This window comes from Polypterus senegalus, chromosome 10 (genome assembly GCF_016835505.1).
Source record: "Polypterus senegalus isolate Bchr_013 chromosome 10, ASM1683550v1, whole genome shotgun sequence".
NCBI classification, from domain to species: domain Eukaryota; kingdom Metazoa; phylum Chordata; class Cladistia; order Polypteriformes; family Polypteridae; genus Polypterus; species Polypterus senegalus.
The window spans coordinates 59724145-59747703 of NC_053163.1; the positions used below are offsets into that span (position 1 = coordinate 59724145).

General features: G+C 39.7%; 1 pseudogene; it reads left to right on the forward strand.

Moving 5' to 3' along the window:
• The first annotated feature begins 904 nt into the window (after positions 1 to 904).
• LOC120536580 lies at positions 905 to 4161 on the forward strand (annotated as a pseudogene).
• Positions 4162 to 23559: the final 19398 nt, after the last annotated feature.

Consider the following 23559-nt stretch of genomic DNA (forward strand, 5'->3'; position numbering starts at 1 on the left):
ATAAATGTAGATTTGGCCTCTCCTTATTGGCTATAATAGACTCCACAAGATTTTGGAGTGTCTCTGTTGGAATTTGTTCCATTCAGACAAACGAGTAGTTGTCACAATCACCATTCCAATTTATCCCAAAAGTGTCAATAGGGCTGAAATCAGGACTCTCTGCAGGCCACTTGAGTTCCTCCACACCAAGCTCATCAAGCAATGTTTTAATTGCCACAATGTTGGAAGCACACAGTTGTCTAAAATGTCTTTGTATGCTGTAACATTAACAGTTACTTTCACTGAAACCAAGGGGCCTTGCCTAAACCCTAAAAAAACATTCCCAGACCATTATCAATATTTGGAATTTTATTATACTTATCAATACTAATCTATATCTGAATTGTGTTTTGTTAATTTTTAATCTGCATTATAATGTACAATATTAAATTCCTCTTGAAACTGCTATGACACATGTCTGCTGTTACCTCAAGCTTTACCTTTGCTAGAGGTTAAAGGTTAAGACAAACATATATTTTAAAGCAGCAAGGCTAGCTTTGTTGTTGTATAGATAAGAAATTAATGCGAGTAATTAATCAAACTTGTTTTGTGGTCTTATGGAACTGCAGCCACGTGAAATGCTCCCTTCTAATAGTCAGTCCCAGAATAAGGGCTAATTAATCTTTTTCTGGTCCACAAAGGTTATTATATTGTATATTTTGCTTTGTTTCAAATACAGCCATGTATGATGTAAGGGAAATGAATAAGAGAGGAGGATATTTTCATTCAAATGATAACTTAAGCATACCAGTTTATTCAAGATTTATCATTGATAAGACCTTGAATTGATCAATTCAAGGGGGTTGAGATCTCCAATCGAACGGACAAAATGTTGATGACCCATGTGAACGGACAGACTACGAGTATAACATGCATGTGCGGAAAGCTGTGCAAGAACCAACGTGGCCTACAATTCCATCAGGCCAGAATAAAGTGTTTGGAGCGGAAGAAGAAGGTGCAACGCACAGGTCTTGGACCTGGTGAGACACAGGAGGAGCCCGGCCAGGAGGCAACCCACAGAGCCCAGTCCCTCCACGCACCTGAGCCTCCCGACTCCGGCAGAGTAGTCACACAGCAGCGGATTAAGTGGCCTCCAGCCAGCAAACGGAGAGATTGGATGCAGTTTGATCAGGACGTGTCCAACATTATCCAAGCCACAGCCAAAGGAGATGTCGACAGGCGACTCCAAACAATGACCACGATTATCGTCAGTTATGCCTCTGAGAGGTTTGGTCAGGTGGAGAAGGGTAAGACCAAGTCCACCTCAAATACTATGACCCGCAGGGCCCTCAACATACATCAAATACGGCAAGAGCTTCGAACCCTCAAGAAGCAGTACAAGACACCTGCTGATGAGGAAAAGCAGGCATTGGCAGAACTGCAGAACATCCTGCGGAAGAAGCTGTTGACCCTCCGCAGAGCAGAATGGCATAGGAGGCGGGGAAGAGAGAGAGCAAGGAGGCGGGCAGCCTTTATTGCCAATCCCTTTGGTTTTACGAAACAACTGCTAGGGGATAAGCGCAGTGGGCATCTTGAGTGTTCATCGGAGGAGGTGAAGCGCTTCCTCCTGCACACATTGAGCGATCCTAGGAGGGATCAAGATCTCGATGCCAATAAAGCCCTCATCAACCCTGCCCTCCCAATAACAGCATTCAAGCTGGGGGAGCCAAGTCTGAGGGAGATAGAGGAGGTCATCAAGGCAGCCCGATCAGCTTCCACTCCAGGCCCAAGCGGCGTACCATACCTTGTCTACAAGCGCTGCCCTGCACTTCTCCAGCACCTATGGAAGAACTTGAAGGTGATCTGGCGAAGAGGGAAAGTCACTGACCAGTGGAGGTGTGCTGAGGGAGTGTGGGTCCCTAAAGAGGAGAATTCCAGGAACATCGACCAGTTCTGCAATGATCTCCCTGCTGAGTGTAGAAGGAAAGGTATTTTTCAGCATCATTTCCAAAAGACTGACAGAGTTCCTCCTCAAGAATAACTACATCGACCTCTCTGTTCAGAAGGGGGTTCCTGGAGTCCCTGGCTGCCTGGAGCACACAGGTGTGGTAACTCAGCTGATCAGAGAGGCTCACGAGAACAGAGGCAACCTTGCTGTGTTGTGGTTAGACCTGGCCAATGCCTTTGGGTCTATAGCACACAAGCTGGTTGAGCTTGCACTACATCGCCACCATGTTCCCAGGAAAATCAAGGATCTGATCCTGGATTATTATAACAACTTCAGGATAAGGGTCACTTCTGGGTCAGAAATATCAGACTGGTATCAGCTTGCCAAGGGAATAATAACCGGGTGCACCATCTCAGTTATTCTTTTTGCCCTTGCCATGAATATGATAGTCAAGGCAGCCGAGGTAGAATGTAGAGGGCCCCTGACTATGTCGGGTGTACGACAGCCCCTGATAAGAGCCTATATGGATGATCTAACCATCATGACAACATCGGTCCCAGGGAGCAGGTGGATCCTACAAGGGCTTGAGAGACTCATCACATGGGCAAGGATGAGTTTTAAGCCTTCCAAGTCAAGGTCCACGGTGCTGAAGAGGGGGAAGGTGACTGATAAGTATCGATTTGCTTTTGCAGGAACAGTCATCCCATCCATCACAGAGCAGGCAGTCAAGAGTTTGGGGAAAGTCTTTGACTCAAGTCTGAAAGACACAGCTGCCATTCAGAAATTCACGCAGGAGCTTGGGACATGGCTCACCAAAGTTGATAGGTCTGGCCTGCCTGGTAGGTTTAAAGCCTGGATCTATCAGCATTCAATCTTGCCCCGGGTCCTATGGCCTCTGCTGGTATATGCAGTCCCATTTTCAACAGTTGAGTCCTTTGAAAAGATCAGCAGCTTTCTTCGGAGGTGGTTGGGACTCCCACGCAGCCACACCAGCGCAGCACTGTATGGAACTAGGAACATCCTGCAGCTACCATTTAGAGGCCTCACAGAAGAATTCATGGTAGCACGCACCAGAGAAGTCCTACAGTACAGGAACTCCAATGATTGTAATGTGTCAGCAGCTGGCATTGAGGTGAGGACAGGCAGAAAGTGGAGGGCGGAGAATGCTGTGGAGGTGGCAGAGTCACGCCTGAGACAGAAGGCTCTGGTTGGCACCGTGGCAACAGGTAGAGCAGGTCTGCGCTATTTCCCAAAGACCCAGGTCGGCAAGGCCCAGGGCAAGGAGAGAATCCATCTACTCCAGGAAGAGGTCTGAGCAGGGGTGGAGGAAGAGAGAGTGAGCAGGGCAGTAGGACGCCCGCAACAGGGTGCGTGGACAAGGTGGGAGAGCACTCTCCAGCGTAGGATCACATGGTCGGACATCATGCAGGGAGATTTCTTTCGTGTCCGGTTCCTGGTGCAGGCGGTCTACGATGTCCTGCCAAGTCCAGCAAACCTCCACGTCTGGGGAAAGAGTGAGACACCATCCTGCCCACTTTGTTCAGGAAGAGGCTCGCTAGAACATCTACTCAGCAGCTGTCCTAAGGCATTGGCAGATGGACGCTACCGGTGGCGCCATGACAAGGTGCTCAAGGCAGTTGTTGAAAGCTTGACTGCAGCCATCAAGACAAGCAAACTCCTCCACGGCCCTAAGAAGTCAGTTACCTTCGTTAAAGCGGGAGAGCAATCCAAGGCAAAGGCAGTAACAACAGGCCTCTTCCACACACCCTCTGACTGGCAGCTGCAGGCTGACTTGGGAAACCAACTAAAGTTCCCGCAGCAAATTATAACAACAACACTCCGGCCAGACATGATCATTACATCTAAGGCCTCAAAACAGCTGATCATGCTGGAACTGACAGTGCCCTGGGAAGAACGTATTGAGGAAGCTAGTGAGAGGAAACGCGCCAAGTACCAGGAGCTGGTACAGGAGTGCAGGGGCAGAGGCTGGAGGGTACTCTATGAGCCCATAGAAATTGGTTGCAGAGGATTTGCAGGACACTCACTCTGTAGAGTCCTCACACGGTTGGGCATAACAGGAGCGGCCAAGAAGAGGGCCATTAAATACGCAAGTGAAGCCGCAGAAAAAGCCTCAAGGTGGCTTTGGATGAAGAGGGCTGATCCGTGGATTGCTACTGGGACACAAGTTGGGGAGTGATCAACCCCGGCTGGGTCGCCTGAGCGAGGGTGTATGATGTTGACCCAAAACGCCTGATGACCTCAGGATACAACACTGATGATGTGTCCCAGTGCATCCAGGTGATGTTTCTTATATAGTATGGCTATGTGTTGATTTTATGCACCTGTTAAGAATGGGTGAGGCTGAATTTGGAGAGATGTCCACATACTTTTGGACAAATAGTGTATGTAAAAATTGTGTTTTTTTTGGTTAACAGAAAAAGTTAAATGCACTAGTACACTATAATAATTTAAAGTAAAATATTTATACAAATATTCAATTCAGCAGCAAATTTGCATTGCTACAATATTAACATTTTAATTTACTACATTGGTAGTTTCTTTGATTACTAAGAGCAAGTCATCTCTCTGCCCCAGTGCCTTTTGACATATACTGACATTTAACAGAATAACAATAAAATATGGCCCTGTTCTGTTTAAATACTATTTTGGATGAAAAAATAAATTCTTTAAACATATCCTGACAATAGAGACAGTCCTGTGTACCTGTAAGAGGTTTAATATTGGGATATGCTAACATTTATTTCAAAAACGAGCACTTTAATAATTACCAACAAAGTCTTTATAACTTACACTAAAATGTGACCCATATGATGCATCAAACTCATAGTATAGTCTAAAGGATAGCGCATTAAAACCTTTTTAATTACTGTAAAGGGACAAACTGTTAATGAAAGAATGTCTGCTTTAAAAGTACAGTTGGTTAAAGATGAGGCTTTGATGTGGATTTCAACATCTCTTGCTAGATGAATCTTAACCAGAAGAGGTCTATTAATTTTTTACATTTAAGATCTCTCACTTAAAGGTCCAATGCTTTATCCGTCGTAGTGTCTTTATAACTCCAGTTTCTGTATTTCATTTTGACTGAAGAAGGGGCCTGATTTGCCTCGAAAACTTGCATATTGTAATCTTTTTAGTTAGCCTCCTCACAGTAGTTAGACTTCTCACAATATCTGGACCAAAAGACCTTCATAAACAGATTTAAGAATTACATTTAGCAGTGGCCACAGAGAAGAAAGAGTATTTGATACTAGACATTAAGCCCGTTAAAATAACGGGCGCTAGAACAGTAGTGCATAAACATTAGTAGGAACAGTATATATTAAATGGCAAGGGACCTTGTATGTGGCTGTAATATGCATCACAGTATTGTGTGCCTTTATTTTTCTCTCGCAGTAATACTGGTTTGTATTTCTGTAAAATGCCTGTAATTTTGTCTGACAGTAATACAGTGGAACCTCGGTTCACGACCATAATTCGTTCCAAAACTCTGGTTGTAACCCAATTTGGTCGTGAACCGAAGTAATTTTCCCCATAGGATTGTTTGTCAATACAATTAATCCGTTCCAGACCATATGAACTCTATGTAAATATATATTTTTTTAAGTTTTTAAGCACAAATATACAGTAGTTAATTATACCATTGAATGCACAGCGTAATAGTAAACTAAATGTAAAAACATTGAATAACACTAAGAAGTGCCTTGAGCATGGGAAAGGCGCAATATAAATAAAATGTATTATTATTATTTTATTATTATTAAGAAAACCTTGAACAACAGAGAAAACTAACACTGCAAGAGTTTATACTATAGCCTTACGACCCACTCGCTAAAAACACTTTTTTTTATTGAGTTTTAAGCACAGGGAAAAAAATGAACATTTGAAAAATCCATAATTTAATTGGGAATTACCCCCTGCGTGGGTGTGTGTGTCTGTCTCTTGCGTGTGTGTGTGTCTCTCTTAAGCGTGCGCCTCTCTGTCTGTGTGTGTTTCTCTTGCCTGTGTGTGTGTGTGTCTGTGTCTTTCTGTCTCTCTCTCGCGCGCGCGCCTGTGTGTGTGTCTGTCTGTCTCGCGTGCACCTGTGTGTGTGTGTGTCTGTCTTGCATGCACCTGTGTATGTGTGTCTGTCGCAAGCGCGTGTCTGTCTCGCACGCGCCTGTGTGTCTGTCTTTGTGTGTGTGTGTGCCTGTCTCACACGCGCCTGTGTGTCTGTCTTTGTGTGTGTGTGTGTCTGTCTTGCACGCGCCTGTGTGTATGTCTGTATCTGTCTCTGCACAGGCAATGCACAAGAAGAGAGTGAACACGTGCTGTGTGGACCTGCGCATGCACACTTCACCAGAAGACACACACACACAGACACCTGGACGCACACAGGGGTTTTATTAAAGAGGATAAATCGACCAGTGAGGTTTTAAAATAATGAAAACTTAAAATTATAAGCAGCACAAATAGCACAAGAATTTTTGGGAATCTTGCATTTACAACCTTTTAGATGTACCGCTTATTGTTTGGATGGATGATTGCATTAATGTTTAAACCATTCAGCTATCAATGAAGAAATTTTGGTTGCTTTTTTCATACTATTCTAATGTATCGAACATATCCTCAAGAGTCAAGTTGGTAAACAACAGCTGTCAATATGAAGGAAAATCCACATACAAAAGTGCAGAATAACATTAAAAACAGTGTTAAGCAACCGGGAGCAGGAACTACTAAATTAAATAAGAATGTTAATTTATTGAATTTTAAATGTGAAAATCAGTACCTAGTTCTAAGGTAAACAATTGAAAGTCACTGAATGAAAGTCAATTTGGCTTGCACAAAACATGTAAGTAATAAATGCTGTTGAAATCTGACATTTATTTTTTCATCTGATTGTTCCTATAACCCCTCTAACAAAACAGCCATCCGGCAAAATTGTAAAAACCTCAGAAATTCAAACATCGACAAGAGCTCATATTGTAAAAGATCCCTATCTCTTGATTCTCTTTCAAATCAAAGGAGGCATACTCAAGAATTGAGCTATTTAAGGTGTTCAGATATGCACAGCTACATGCTTGCACTTGCTTTTCAAGAAAATGATCTCCTGCATATCCTGTATATGATCTTAGGAATATGGAATTGCTGCCAATTAAACTGACTGCAGAGGAATGGAGTAATTGGCAAGAGGGTTCTAATTATTTCTTTTTATTAATTTAAGTTTTGTGAATATTCCATCAACGCAGACACCTTATCTTGTCAGTTTGATGAGAAAATGTTGGAAAATAGCTATACATTTCTCAGACAGAAAAAAAGTGTCATTCCAGTTTTGCTATCTGTTTTCATAAGTGCTGAAAAAAACTCAGAAAATCCAATTCTTTTTTAATGTTCAAATATTATTGGTTTCTGAATTGTTAAATTTGGGATCAAATTTTTTTTAATCTTTTTTTATTAAACCTTATAACCCATTGTTATAAGGTAACATGGTACAGAAGTGGTTAGCACTGCGATATGAATTTGTTGTCCTTGGGCTCAGACCTTACTTCTAGTTGTTAAATGTACTGTATGTAATTTGCATTAGTTTGCATGGTTTTCACATGTATTTTCACTGTTTTCCTCCCACATCCCAGAAATGTACAAATGTGGTTAGTTAGTAACACTAAACCAGATATGGGGGTTGAGCAACAGTGACCCCTGCAATGGACTTCCACCCAACACTGCCCAGATGGATGTTAACTCCCTTTAAATGAGAAATGGTTTAAGCAGGTTTGAAAATATTATGCTACTTGCCAGAAAACACCAACTGTAACACATAAGCTGTAATATTGGATGGATGCAAAACATTTATGGCTGTAAGTGCAAAAGAAGAATGAGAAAATAGTTAAATAAACTGTACACTGCTTCTTTGTGTACATCAACGTATATACTTAAATTGTTGTATTTGTGTGAGTACAGGGTGGGCCATTTATATGGATACACCTTAATAAAATGGGAATGGTTGGTGATATTAACTTCCTGTTTGTGGCACATTAGTATATGTGAGGGGGGAAACTATTCAAGATGGGTGGTGACCATGGTGGCCTTTTGGAAGTCGGCCATTTTGGATCCAACTTTTGTTTTTTCAATAGGAAGAGGGTCATGTGGCACATCAAACTTATTGGGAATTTCACAAAAAAAAAACAATGGTGTGCTTGGTTTTAACGTAACTTTATTCTTTCATGAGTTATTTACAAGTTTCTGACCACTTATAAAATGTGTTCAATGTGCTGCCTATTGTGTTGGATTGTCAATGCAACCCTCTTATCCCACTCTTCACACACTGATAGCAACACCGCAGGAGAAATGCTAGCACAGGCTTCCAGTATCCGTAGTTTCAGGTGCTGCACATCTCGTATCTTCACAGCTTAGACAATTGTCTTCCGATGACCCCAAAGATAAAAGTCTAAGGGGGTCAGATCGGGAGACCTTGGGGGCCATTCAACTGGCCCACGACGACCAATCCACTTTCCAGGAAACTGTTCATCTAGGAATGCTCGGACCTGACACCCATAATGTGGTGGTGCACCATCTTGCTGGAAAAACTCAGGGAACGTGCCAGCTTCAGTGCATAAAGAGGGAAACACATCATTGATGAAGAATGGCTCCACTATCTTTGTACCCCATATACCACACCATACCATCAATTTTTTTGTTCCAACAGTCTTGGAGGGATCTATCCAATGTGGGTTAGTGTCAGACCAATAGCGGTGGTTTTGTTTGTTAACTTCACCATTCATATAAAAGTTTGCCTCATCACTGAACAAAATCTTCTGCATAAACTGAGGGTCCTGTTCCTATTTTTGTTTTGCCCATTCTGCAAATTCAGTGCACCGATCTGGGTCATCCTCGTTGAGATGCTGCAGTAGCTGGAGTTTGTAAGGGTGCCATTTGTGAGTAGCTAATATCCGCCGAAGGGATGTTCGACTAATGCCACTCTCCAGTGACATGCGGCGAGTGCTACGCTGTGGGCTCTTGCTGAATGAAGCTAGGACAGCCACTGATGTTTCTTCATTAGTGACAGTTTTCATGCGTCCACATTTTGGCAAATCCAACACTGAACCAGTTTCACTAAACTTAGCAAGCAGTTTGCTAACTGTAGCATGGGAGATGGGTGGTCTCATAGGGTGTCTTGCATTGAAATCTGCTGCAATGACCCGGTTACTGCGTTCACCAGACATCAACACAATTTCTATCCACTCCTCACGTGTTAACCTCTGCGACATGTCAATGGCTGTAAACAAAGAGAAACTTGTAAATAACTCATAAAAGAATAAAGTTACATTAAAACCAAGCACACCATTGTTTTTCTTGTGAAATTCCCAATAAGTTTGATGTGTCAAATGACCCTCTTCCTATTGAAAAAACAAAAGTTGGATCCAAAATGGCCAACTTCAAAATGGCCACCATGGTTACCACCCATCTTGAAAAGTTTCCCCCCTCACATATACTAATGTGCCACAAACAGGAAGTTAATATCACCAACCATTCCCATTTTATTAAGGTGTATCCATATAAATGGCCCACCCTGTATATATATATATATCTATACTAATAAAAGGCAAAGCCCTCACTCACTCACTCACTCACTCACTCACTCACTCATTCACTCACTCACTCACTCACTCACTCACTCACTCACTCACTCACTCACTCACTCACTCATCACTAATTCTCCAACTTCCCGTGTGGGTGGAAGGCTGAAATTTGGCAGGTTCATTCCTTACAGCTTCCTTACAAAACTTGGGCAGGTTTCATTTCGAAATTCTACGCGTAATGGTCATAACTGGAAGCTGTTTTTCTCCATTTACTGTAATGGAGATGAGCTTGAACGCCGCGGGGGCGGAGTTTCGTGTGACATCATCACGCCTCCCACGTAATCACGCAGTACATAGAAAATCAGGAAGACCTCCAAAAAGCGCTGAAGAAAACATGCATTATATAATTGAGAAGGCAGCGAAACAATAAGAAGCAAGCGAGTGACATATACAACCATATTGATGAGTTCTGCTACTTCGGAAACAAAGCACGATGTAAACCTACACTTTAAATTAAGTTCATAGACAGGCTGCCGCTGGCGTTTGTAATTTAGTGCCTGCCCATATAAAGCCGTCCGTCAGCGGCAATCCAATAGCAAACTCCGACTAAATATTCACGGGTTAAGGACTGTGCTTATGCAGAGGAAGATGAGATGGTCAGCGTGGTGTTTGGCACAAACTCAGCGAAACTGCGAGAGAAAGTTTTAAGTGCCAGGACTAAGGTAACATTAAAGAGATCATTTTATATACTGTATTATTGTTATTAATGGCCCGGGTATATGAAGCGCTGGTAACACAATAAACTACAGATCCCATAATGCAGCGCTTCAGCTGCCTTGCCAAACACTTACCGCGTTAATCAAGTCTAGCTTATGATGCTGCAAGTTATTGCGGCTAGCTCACACGATGCTGAAGAGAAAAGTTGATTCTGAAAATAGAGCCTTTAAAAACCGATGGGAGGCTGAGTATATGTTTACTGAACCCGTGTCTCATTTGTGGAGCTAATGTGGCTGTAATTACAGAATTTAATCTAAGACGGCACTATGAGACAAAACATCAGGGAGTTCTGTGTTGTGGAGATTCTCAGGATGGATTGCAGGTGCTCATCAGTGAGGCTGAAAGACCTGAATGCAATGCAGAAGATACAGAAAGCAGAAGAATTAAATAAGAATCTGACACTTCAGCGGACGTTTTACCCCTGCACAATCACAAAGTGATTTCAAGTGAAGTTGCTTTTATGGGAGACACAAATGCACCAGTGCAACTTTCCCTGTTGCCAAGTAATGTTAAACCAAGTCGTCACTACGGTGTTCCCAACACGCACTTTGCTGATAAACCGAAGCGCACTGAGTTTGCACGGCGCTTTGGTGACTTTGAAGAACAAAAAAAGTCCGTCTACATGCGGCTCGAACCTTGTGCATGTTTGGTAGCACATATCTGTGTGAGAAGCTCTTCTCAGTGATAAAGACTAACAAAACAGCACACAGGAGTCGCCTCACTGATGAGCACCTGCAATCCATCCTGAGAATCTCCACAACACAGAACCTCACACCAAACATAAATGAACCTGTTGCCAAAAAAAGATGCCAGGCGTCCAGCTCTAAAATGACATATGAGCAAAGACAACTGAATGATTTGATTTGTTATTGCTGAAAGGAACACATTTTATTTATATTTCCAGGTTTTGTTATGCAGCATGTTCATATTTGAATTTGTATAATTTTGAAAGGATATATTTTTATGGAGAGCAAAATCTTTTGGGATATTTAAAATCTAAGTTTATTTTTATATAAATTTACATAAGAGTAAAGAAATTTGAATGTTTGTTCTTTTAAGTTATTTAAGGTTTGAGTTGATTTATTCACGAATAATATTCCTGTCTGTTTTTACCATTCCTACCAAAGATATTTCTGTCGACTAAATAAAAATTCCTTCTATTTAAAATTTAAATAGAACTTGAACAAATACGATAGTTCATAATATCCACGCAGACTTGCGTAAGAGCGGGAGTTATCCGTTTTAACAAGCAGCGTATTGCACTGATACGAAATAGCTGTGTGTGTATATATGTAGATATGTATGTATATGTATATATATGTTTATATATGTGTGTGTGTATGTATATATATATATATATATGTGTGTGTATGTATGTATGTGTGTATGTATATGTATGTGTATATATGTAGATATATATATGTATGTATATATGTGTGTGTATGTGTATATATGTGTATATGTATATATATATGTTTATGTGTGTGTGTGTGTAAATATATATATATATTTATATATATATATATATGACAGCAACACTCATCACTCACAACAGTGACAAAACAATTACATTGACAATCATGTTACGTTATTTTCAAAATGTTTCCTTTTCTTTTCATTGCTTCTTCAACACACTACTTCTCCAAGTGGGTATTTTGCTAGTATATATATATATATATATATATATATATATATATATATATATATATATATAGTATATTGTCACAAGAATGACAAAGAGTCATTGGAAAAGTTTGGTGCAGACACCTGTATAATATTTCCTGGCTGCAAAATTGATCAATCAGAATAGACATGTTCACACAACTGAGTCCAAAACAGAGCTGAGTTGCTGCCTTAAAATGGTGGCATTTAAATGCAAGGATAGGAAGTGATATCATCAGGGCTGGAACCGGAAGTGACATCATTGACTGCCCCAGAACCGGGCAGGATTTTCCAAGAATGGTCTGTAAGGAATTATGAGAGAGAATTAGTACACCCTGCCACCCCCTGGTCAGGCATTGAATTACTGTTATTCAGGCCCTTTAGTTGTCTCCTAATCGCACATGTGTGACATATATATATATATATATATATATATATATATATATATATATATATATATATATATATATATATATATATATATATATATATATATAGTGGGTTTGTGTATATATACTTATATAAACAGGAATTTTCATACTGGGTTCTTATAAAGAGTGCAAAGTAGACATGACTCATTGGACAAACACACGCATGTTTGAAGTTGTCGTTAATAGTGCTATCAGTTGTCATCAATATGTCAGAGCAAGAGGTACACAATAGTGCACTTAAGGAATTTTTAGGAGGGAAGAAATGTTTATATTTGAACGCTCTTCATGTATACAGTATATATATAGCATATATATATATATATATATATATATATCACACAATGCTTGCATATTAAATTAATTTGTACCAGTCACGAGGATGGATTTGTTTATTTTATTACGAGGATCCCATGAACACACTCAGCCTTGACTGACCACACACACACTCACAAAGAGACAAAGATAAGAGGCTCAATGAATTGATAAATAATAAAGATAATAAAGAATATATTATTCAAATAATGAAGAGGAAAAAACAATATTACACAAATATGCATACGCAAAAGCCTTCATAAGTAATTATTTACATACAATTCATACATGAAACTGAACGAAACAACAGACACTACTCATTAAACTATTAGCACTAACAATAAAGTCCAACACAGTCCAGTACAGCAGGTGAAGATGACGATGGAGTGTGAAATGAAAAAACCCCATCAACATCCCACTGAAGGACATGCAAAGTTTTGTCCTACCAGGTTCCCATTGCAGCGTGAAGATTTGGCATGATTGGGAGCACCCCCCCAGATGAAGCCATTATCCAACCAAGACAAAATCACATGGACAAGCAGGCACAGAACAGCACATTCACCCTGAAAAAACTGTAATCTACAGTAGTTCAAGTAAGATTAGTTTTATAATCTGTGTTTTTTTGGCTCCTTTTTAAAAAGCCCACTTAATTATCCTTCTTCCCAGCAACCCCTGTGCCCTCTGAATCTACCTAATGGCAGGGCTGCTGGAAGTTGAAAGCAATCTTAACTAACATTGCTACAACTCCTTATTGAATTAGTTAACATGCTAAAAAGTAAATACTTTCGTATACAAAATATTTTGACAAAATTTGTCATTGAAGATTACTTTTTTTCTTGCTTTTTTGTATCAAGAACATTTAATTTTACAGTTGAGGTTGTTCTGGAAAAAGAAACATGTCTAGAAAATGGTGAGGATAAATACATTTCAAAAATATGTAAAGTTTGCTAAGCAGTGGAGGTGGAGGAAATGGCACGAATACTTGCACACTGAAATGTAGTACAAAAATGAATGCAGTAATATGGTTATAAATGCACTTATCAGCATCAGACTTAAAATGTGTATTCTGTATGTGGGTTGGCCAAATTGGAGTAGCATTATGCTATATGCTGCTCTGGAATACACATGAGAGATTCAAAGTTGTGAAATTTGTCATCTGTGAACTGTACATAAATATAAGGATATGGTGGCTTAAAATATTAAAAAACCTAATACTAATTAATACAAATAGGCTGCTAAGTGTGCAGTTTAAAATGAATTCCCTATGAAACTTTACCGTTTAAAAATGATTGCTGATCATCTGGCTTTGAATGGCTATAACACAAGTTACCAAAATTAAATTGATTTAAAGTAGTCTTTTCTCTGTATTGAAGAAATTACCTACAATTTAAGGTCTAGAGAAAATCTTTATTAAGAGCATTTTCAGTCCATGTAATAGGGGTCTGCAGTTCATGTCACAATTTAGGAGACCTTTCTGTTCCTGAGTTGTAATTTCTGTAAATTAACTTCCAGATATCATTATGAAGCATACAAAAAAGACACAATTTTTTTTTTTATCATATTTGATTTCTTTTTGCAATAATTAGAATACATTAATTGTGTGGGCTAAACTTTTTAATGAAATGCTAAAATGAAACAATAATAGTAGTTCTTCATTTGATCACATTTATGTAAAGAGGTCTGTTTTCTTATGCCTCGGTAGATTTTGATGTGAATAATTTAGTTTGAAATAGTAGGTCAGCTTGGAATACAATCTGCCACAGGGAGAGCATGATTAATATGTTTAAGTGATTGGTGGATCATAAAAGAAATGTACTCAAACATCTTTGCATTGTCTACCAGCTTGGTCCAGTGTATTTCAGATTTTCTATGCCAAGTTCAGTAATGGTATCCTTTATCTTTAACATGTTGCCTTTAAATATTTTGAGATCTTCTGCCCCTTTATTACAATCTCTCTGCATTCATTGTAGAGGGCAGCAGCCGGAGCATGAGATGTTTAAGGTGCTTAAGCTTCTTCATGCATGTGAGTGGGTGTACTCTTTGGTTCTTTTTCTGAGTAATGTCATTGGTTTCCTGCTTGTCATTTATTTATATTCCCCTGACTTTTGTTTATGGCCATTTTACAGGGAACCACACCTTGACAATTGTAAGATTTTGTTAGATACAGAAAATGTGCTTAAGTCCTTATGTGATGTGACCAGATGGTGGCACTCTGGAGCTGACCTTGCACTCCAAAAGGCTCCAGTACAGTCCAGGTCATTAATAATGAAAAGATCATTTATTAAAAAAAAAATTAAGCACACTAAGAAATGTATAATGGAAAGCATGAACACAATACGAAAAGGAAAGGTGAAAACATGATTCAGTATCGACCTATATTATCTTTCCACTGCTTATTACTTAAGGATTGTTACAGATAGGAGGCGCTATCGCTCCCTTGAACCCTTGTCCAAGACGCCAGACACCAGATATAAGTCCAAAAGTATGACTTTGGTCTCGTCCGATGCGAGAGATGGACGTCTGAAGTGGAGCTCCGCTAGCAGTGGTGCTATTTTTCATATTATTTGCTTATTATTCTGAGATATCCTGTATTTATTCAACCCGAGAGGGACCGCTACAGTATATGTAAACACATATAAACATGGCCAACAAGAAGGGGGGTCCGAAAGAATCGAAGACTAAAGCTACATCCAAGCTACGATCAGCAAGCCCTAGCTCAAGATACGGCCTCTCAGAGACGGACCTGGATCAGATGGACGAAAGTACAGACTCCTCGGGACCACGGTCCGCTACATCGCCGGCTGAGAGCGAAAAGGGGAGCGAAGGTGCGATCGTGAGTGCAGATGTGGATAGCTCGCCGATTGGAGAGGATTACCTGAAACTGGAAAAGGCCGGGAGGTCCGCGGCTTCAGTTACGCAATTACGGGACTGGAGCAGCGGGACACCGGCTTCAGCAGAGTCTGCTGCTTCATCTACGGTACAAGAAGGCACATTTGAGCTATCTGAACTGAAAGTGTTGCTCGCTGAGCTCACGCAAGATATAAAGAGAAGCGAGAAGGCTAATGAGAAAGCAACGGCAAAGGCACATGAGAGACTGAAACAGGAGATGAAACAGGCCAATGAATGGCTGCGACAGGAAATCCAACAGGCAAATGAAAGGCTGCGACAGGAATTCCAACAGGCAAATGAAAGGCTGCGTCAAGAGGTACAACTTGAACTTCGACAGGTGCTGGGTAAAATTGAAGAGCGCATTGAGAAAAACTCGGTTAAACTGAGCACGCTCGAAATGCGGATCGAAATGGCAGAACATTCAGCTGCCAGTGCCGAGGAAAGAGCAGTAAATGTCAGTTCGGAATGTAAAAAACTCGGAGAAAAACTTGGAGACAGACTGGCTGCTTTAGAAGATGGGAATAGAAGGTATAATGTCAGAATTGAAGGCCTGCCGGAGAATCGAGAAAGTTTAAACCCGTGAAATTGCAACTGAACTTTTTCTAAAATAATGGGGCGACTTTAAAGCAGAATCTGAGATAGCAGCGGCTTACAGCGTCGCTGATCAAACACCGTCAGACCCGACCAAGATCTTTTATAGTTCGTTTTGAACGATTATCATTTAAGTTAGAGGTGATGGAACTCCTCAGGAAAAAAGGAAGATATTATATATGAAGATTGCCACATTCGTCTTCCCTGACTTCTCTCCAGCAACAGCTATTAAACGCGCGCCTTCTATAATATTAAACAGCGCTACGGCAAGCCAATGTCAAATACGGCCTCCTGTATCCGCAAAACTGAAAGTGGAATGGCAGGGTCATTTCTATGTTTTCGCTAGCAAGGAGGAGGCAGAAAATGAGTTAAGAAAGCTGATCCCGGGACTATTCTGATACATAATTGTGAGTCATGGCGGTAAATGATAAAGCTAGGATTAATAATCTACTGTCTGATCTATTTGTTTTAAAATACGGGTTTTTTATCAGCATATATTCTCATATTCTTATTATTACTTACTTATTACTTATCATTACTTAGTATTACTAGGGCTAAATGTTTATGTTTTATTGTGCTTAATTACGTTTTCCTCCTCTTTTTTTTTTTTTTTTCTTTTCTTTTCTAATTATTTCATGTGTACCCTAAATGAGACTGTTCAATATCATACCCTTGGTTTGCTGTTATTGCTATTACTGCATTAAGACTTGTTATGCTTGTTTTGGACACATCTTTAACACCATCACCTGGGTTTATTATCTGGGGATATCATCTTAATGCACTAAAATTGATGAAGATTATATATATATATATATATATATATATATATATATATATATATATATATATATATATATATATATTAAGTGCAAAATTCTTTTTTTTTTTTTTTCCTCTTTTAAAGACTATATTGGTAACAGATATCTCTATCTTTTAACCTTAAAGCGCCACTGCATGGGGGCTTGATGTGCTTTGGACGTGCTCTGTCTCTGGGTATGTCAGAGGACTGGGACTGCATGAAGTGGGTTTTAGCCTCACCTGGGGAGGCAAAAAGGGAGGGTGGGGGTTAAGGGGAAGAGAAAGAGAGCAGGCTTGATCTATATCTAATCTATCATCTCAATCTTTATAATTATAACTATCAACGTAATAATAAGCTGCATGGCAACAACTCTTGGGGGAATAGGAAATTAAGACCTAAACTATTTCACTTCCAGTTAAGACTATAATATGACACCAAAAACTCAGAATCAGTGTCTCCATGATGGGACAGTTAACTTCGTAAGCTGGAATGTTAAAGGCCTGAATCACGAATTAAAGAGAAAGAAAGTACTTTCTCACCTAACAGGTCTAAATGCTAAAATAGTATTTTTACAGGAAACCCACTTACTAAGTAAGGATCAGTTCCGCTGCAAAAGACTGGACTGGCCAAATGTTCCATTCTAGTTTTACAAAGAAAACTAGAGGGGTGGGAATTCTCATACATAGAACAGTACCATTTGTAGCATCAGATGTAGTATTGGATCCTGAAGGGAGATATGTGATGGTCATGGGAGACTTATCTAACTGTAAAATGATTTTGATAAATGTTTATGCACCTAATGTTGATGATAAGGAATTTATACAAAATTTATTTGCATCCATTCCCAATCTGAACACTCATAAACTTATAATGGCTGGGGACTTTAATTGTGTTCTAAATCCACTTTTAGATAAGACTTCCTCCACAGGGGAACGCAACTAACACCGCAAAGATAATTACAAAGTTTATAACTGATCACAACTTATCAGATCCCTGGAGGTTTTAAACCCAAATTCAAGAACATATTCTTTCTACTCACCAGTACATCATTGCTACTCAAGGATTGATTACTTCTTTATAGATAATAACTTCTTGCCTAAGATTAAATCTTGTAAATACGATGCTATTGTTATTTCAGACCATGCTCCGATGATCTTGGAGCTGAAATTACTAAGCCCCATACACTCACCCGCAGATGGGCCTCAATCCGCTTCTATTAGCTGACGAGAATTGTACTGAATTTATATCCAAACAAATTGAATTCTTTCTAGAGACAAATACATCCCCTGAGATCTCTGCAGGAATACTCTGGGAAACTCTTAAGGCCTTCTTAAGAGGACAGATTATCTCATATCTTTCCCACAGAAATAAATCCGAAGCGAAGAAAGTAGCAGAGATAAAAGCGAAATTACTAAAATAGATGAAGAACATGCCAGACTACCAAGCGAGACTCTACATAAGAGGAGGCAGGCTCTACATTCAGAATTAAACCTCTTGACAACTAAAGAAACCGAACAACTAATTTACAAATCCAGACATCATTATTATGAACATGGAGAGAAAGCTAATAAGCTTTTAGCGCAACAAATTCACAAGCAAGATGTGCAACGCAATCTCGTAATTACTAACACTAACGGAGATAAAATCATCGAACACAAAAATATAATGTACACTTTTAGAGACTACTATAAATCCCTATATACTACTGAGTTTAAAGAAGACAATATACAATCTAATGCATTTCTGGATAAATTACAGATACCACAAATTGACGCTTTTAGTGTGGAGGAACTCGATAAACCTCTGTCATTATCAGAATTACTGGATGCTATAAAGTCACTCCAAGGTGGAAAAGCAGCAGGCCCTGATGGCTACCCTGCAGAGTTTTACAAGAAATTCTCCGCTCAGCTAGCTCCCTCCTATTAGCAACATTTACAGAAGCCAGAGATAACCAATCTCTTCCACAAACCTTTCGCCAAGCACTAATCACTGTCTTTCCAAAACAAAATAAGGACTTATTACAATGTGCATCATACAGACCAATTTCACTTCTGAATAACGACGTTAAAATACTCTCTAAAATCATAGCTAGAAGGATGGAGAAAGTGCTCCCTCAGTAATATCACAAGACCAAACTGGATTTATTAGGGGCCGACACTTATCTTCAAATCTTCGACGCCTGTTTAATGTAATATACTCACCAACTAAATCAAACACCCCAGAAATATTATTATCATTGGATGCAGAAAAAGCATTCGACATGATTGAATGGAAATACCTTTTACTATTTTGGAGAAGTTTGGGTTTGGCCGAACATTTGTGCATGGATTAAATTACTGTATACTAACCCAGAAGCTTCAGTTTGCATCAATAACATTTGCTCAGACTACTTTAAACTAGAACGTGGCACAAGACAAGGATGCCCTTTGTCACCACTGCTGTTTGCAATTGCCATTGAACCACTGGCAATACATTGTCGAAATACTGATCAGATAAAGGGGATTAGCAGAGAAGGACTGGAACAGAAAATCTCATTATATGCAGATGACATGGTACTGTATATATCGGACCCAGAAAATTCTGTGCCTGCAGTCTTAGCAGCACTCACAGAATTTCAAAAGCTCTCTGGTCTCAGAATTAATCTGAATAAAAGTGTACTCTTTCCGTGAATTCTCAAGCATATAATATTAGATTAGACACCCTTCCTTTTATCATTGCAGAACAGTTTAAATACCTCGGGGTAAACATCACAAGTAAACATAAAGCTCTTTATCAACAAAATTTCGTCGTCTGCATGGAAAAAATTAAACAAGACTTGCATAGATGGTCAACCCTTCATCTCACACTAGCTGGAAGAATTAACACTGTTAAGATGAATATTCTTCCTAAGCTCCTTTTTATTTCAAAACATACCAATATACATTAATAAATCGTTCTTTAAGCAATTAGATTCAACAATAACCTCATTTATTTGGAATTCTAAACATCCACGCATCAAAAGAGCGACCCTACAAAGACAAAAGGCAGAAGGCGGCATGGCTCTACCTAACTTCCAGTTTTATTACTGGGCGCAAATATACAGTCGATAAGAACCTGGACACAAATAGAAGAACATACACAGGCATGGACCGCAATAGAAGTAAAATCCTGCAGTACTTCTTTGTATTCCTTGCTTTGTGCTCCAATAAACACACGCTATCGGCAATACACTAATAACCCAATTGTGCTCCACTCACTTAGAATCTGGAACCAATGTAGAAAGCATTTTAAGACGGAGAAGCTTCTTTCTGTGGCACCCTGCAAAAGAACCACCTCTTTCAACCCTCACAAACATATGCAGTTTTAATATCTGGAAAAATTTGGGAATTAACTTGCTTAGAGATCTTTATATAGACAACGTCTTTGCATCCTATGAACAATTACATTCCAAATTTAACATTCCAGCTACAAATTTCTTTCACTATCTTCAAATCAGGAACTTTGTTAAACAGAACCTTCCAGATTTTCCTCATCTTGCACCCTCATCCACGCTGGAAAAATTATTGCTCAATTTCAAGGAGTTAGACTCCATCTCTACAATATATAAAATCCTTTTACAATCCCTTCCTTTCAAAGATCCAAGAGGACACTGGGAAAATGACCTCTCAATTAATATATCAGAAAAGGAGTGGAAAGTAGCAATGCAGAGAATTCACTCAAGCTCCATATGCGCAAAGCATACAATTATACAACTCAAAATTATATATCGAGCACATCTGTCTCGACTAAAACTCTCAAAATGTTTCCAGGGCATGATCCAACCTGCGAACGTTGCAACCAAGCCCCAGCCTCACTAGGTCACATGTTCTGGGCCTGCACCAAATTAACATTATTCTGGACAAAAATTTTAATTACCTCTCAGACAGTCTTGGACTCACAATCCCTCCTAACCCATTAACAGCTGTGTTTGGGGTTCTTCCAGAGGGGCTTAAAGTGGAGAAAGACAAACAAATTGTGATTGCATTCACTACACTGTTGGCACGCAGACTTATTCTGATAAACTGGAAGAACCCAAACTCTCCTCTTTTAAGTCAGTGGGAAACTGATGTGTTATACTATTTAAAATTGGAAAAAATCAAATACTCAGTTAGAGGATCTGTGCAGACTTTTTCAAAACATGGCAGGATCTAATCAGTAATATTTTGAAATGAGTTTATAAAGCACAGAGAATTTGTTGATTTAGGTATTTTTAAAGCCTTAAATTTTACACCGTTTGGCTTGCTCTCTCTCTCAAGGGTGGGGATCGATCTGTTCTTAGCATAATTCTTTTTTTTGTAAAAACTTGATTGCTATGTATTGATTGTAATAAAATTAATAAATAAAAATAAAAAAAAAAAAAAGTCCAAAAGTAGACTATATTTATTCTGCAATGTGCCAAGCACCATCCTCTCCACAATACTCATTAATATACAATACAAATACTCAATAATACAATCCTCCACTCCCAGACACGTTGCCACCCTTCCACAATCCTTTTATACTCCTTAACCCGGAACTGTTCCAATCCCCAGTCCATGTGATCATCTATCACTTCCGGGTCAGATCAAAAGTCCTTTTCTTCACCCCAGAAGCACGTCATTCTCCTTGTCCATGTGACTCGGATGTACTTCCGGGGCGTAAGGCAAATAAACACTACTCCATACCTGCAGCACCTTCCAGTGGCCCCTGTGGTATCCAGCAGGGCTGTAAAGGAAAACACAATGTCCATAATTCCCTGCTGGCATTCGGGGCACCTCCATGCTGCAGGGAGGGCTCCACCTGGGGGTATTGGCCAGGATGAATGGCCGGCCATATTCCACAGGATATAATTATTTCTCTGCTCTCCACCTCCCAGTTGTCTTCTTTTTCTCCTTAGATGAACCATTGCAACTGCTCCTTTTACAACTTTATGCTGATCTGCCTGGGATAGTGGAGGCCCTCAGACCCAGGAGTACTTCCAGTCTTAGTCCATCCTGACAGAAAGCACTTCCTGGTTATCTCCAGTCCAGCAGACACCCTTGCTATAACTACATACCCCAGGAGCCTTCAATGGAGCTTGAAACACAGCAGCAGAACATTTTTTGCCACTAACTAATGGTCTTGGGATTCATGGCACCTTTAAAGTCTATACCTAGCTGATGATCTGTTACTGTAGCATGTCTAATAGGTAATGATAACCAGTAGGCAGATGAACCACCCAACAGATGTCCTGCTTGCCTTCACAATGGAAAAGTTTCTTCAGTATGGAATGCTTTATCTTCAACATAAAATCTCAGATATTCTCAATTGATTAATAATGTCAGCAGTATCAAAGTATGCATCACAAATTACCAATGTCTGTTTTTAAAAAGAAAAGACAGTTAATGCAGTTAATGCAGAGTTGATATCTTTTGCTTCTTGTCTAAAAGACTGCAATAATATTAAACAATTTATTTTGATAGACATTTACTTTAACCTTATGCTGTTACTCATGGCTCAAAATCTAAATAACATGAAAGAGTTACAAAAAATCAAAACCAACCACTTTTGACGTATCAGCATTATCTTGCTGTTATTCATCAGATATAGTTTCCCTAAGCTGAGGACAAAAGCTAACGATAGCACAAATTAACTTAACAACCTGAAAACATGATCAGCAGCGAATAAATAAAAAGACTGTGTCCTATTTTTTTACCGTTTTACACCTCAGTGTAGGTTTGAATTGTAATTTTATGACTCTTCCTGGCCCATCCATCATTGTAACCCTCTATTGAAGAAAACTGACAATAATAGAGCTGTCTGCAAAATTTAACTTTGTATGTTGAGTGGTAATTTCTCTTTAATTATGTTTGTGAAGAACAAACATTTTGACAGATAAGATTCAAGTTATTCAAGATTCAAGAGTATTTATTGTCATTTCACACATATACAGTAGTACAGCATTCAGTGAAACAAAACAACGTTTCTCCAGGACCATAGTGCTACATAAAACACAGGACAACAAAGAATCCACGACACATAACATAATATATAACAAGGTGCATGTGAGTCAAATGAGGGTGGCACGGTGGCACAGTGGGTAGTGCTGCTGCCTCGCAGTTAGGAGACCCGGGTTCGCTTCCCGGGTCCTCCCTGCGTGGAGTTTGCATGTTCTCCCCGTGTCTGTGTGGGTTTTCAAAGACATGCAGGTTAGATGCATTGGCGATCCTAAATTGTCCCTAGTGTGTGTGTGTGTGTGTGTGTGTGTGCCCTGCCCTGGCACACCTGTGTTGGCTGGGATTGGCTCCAGCAGACCCCCGTCACCCTGTAGTTAAGATATAGTTGGATGGATGTGAGTCACATGTGCAACATTACAGAACACAGATATCAGACTGGTCCATGAGTGTTCAGGAGACTGACTGCTTGGGGGAAGAAACTGTTACACATTCTGGTGGTGAGGGCCCAAATGCTTTGGTCCCTTTTTCCCAATGGCAGGAGTGTAAACAGTGAATGTGAAGAGTGTGTTGGATCATTCACAATGCTGGTGGCATTGCAGATGCAACGTGTGGTGTAAATGTCCATGACAAAGGGAAGAGAGACACCAATGATTTTCAGCTGTCT